The sequence below is a fragment of the Mustelus asterias genome, chromosome 15 (genome assembly GCF_964213995.1).
Source record: "Mustelus asterias chromosome 15, sMusAst1.hap1.1, whole genome shotgun sequence".
NCBI lineage: Eukaryota > Metazoa > Chordata > Chondrichthyes > Carcharhiniformes > Triakidae > Mustelus > Mustelus asterias.
Window position 1 is genome coordinate 7,581,810 of NC_135815.1, and position 733 is coordinate 7,582,542.

At 48.3% G+C, this 733-nt stretch overlaps 1 non-coding gene across 1 annotated transcript; it reads right to left on the minus strand.

Annotated features, from left to right (window-relative positions):
• Positions 1-424: 424 nt before the first annotated feature.
• trnar-ucu (transfer RNA arginine (anticodon UCU)) lies at positions 425-497 on the minus strand. Its single transcript has one exon. It is a non-coding gene; the product is annotated as a tRNA-Arg (tRNA).
• Positions 498-733: the final 236 nt, after the last annotated feature.

Sequence of the window (733 nt, forward strand, 5' to 3'; positions counted from 1 at the left end):
GGCTTGGATCATTATCTGTGTGGAGTTTGCACATTCTCCCCGTGTCTGCGTGGGTTCCCTCCTGGTGCTCCAGTTTTGGGGAGTGGGCGGGTAAGTGGAACTAAACCACTATCAGATCAGCCATGATCTTATTGAATGGCGAGGCAGGCTCGAGGTGCTAGATGGCCGACTCCTGCTCCTATTTCTTATGTCTTATGTTCTTATGTTCCTCCCACAGTCCAAAGATGTGCGGGTTAGGTTGATTGGCCATGCTAAATTGTTCCTTCGTGTCCTGGGGTGTGTCGGTTAGAGGGATTAGTGGGCTAAATATGTGAGTTTATGGGGATAGGGCCTGGTGGGATTGTTGTCAGTACAAACTCGGTGGGCCAAATGGCCTCCTTCTGCACTGTAGGATTCTATGATTTCTATGATAAGGTGAGAGCATCGCCCAAACAGGGACTTGAACCCTGGACCCTCAGATTAGAAGTCTGATACTCTACCAACTGAGTTATCCGGACTGCCTTCTCTTCTAGGCACCCCCGCTGTTAGTTGATGTTAATGCTTCCTCTGAGGAGATGCCCTTAGATATCGCCTCCATTTTCTTCAGGTCTATCACCATCACCTCTCTCCTCAACAAATGCATTCTTGAACCCTCTGCCCGTACAAATGTCTGCCTCCCTTTCCTCTTCAAACTCAATCTCAGCCTCCCCTCCATTCTGGATTTAATCTTTCCCGTCAGATTTTTTGCATAAAA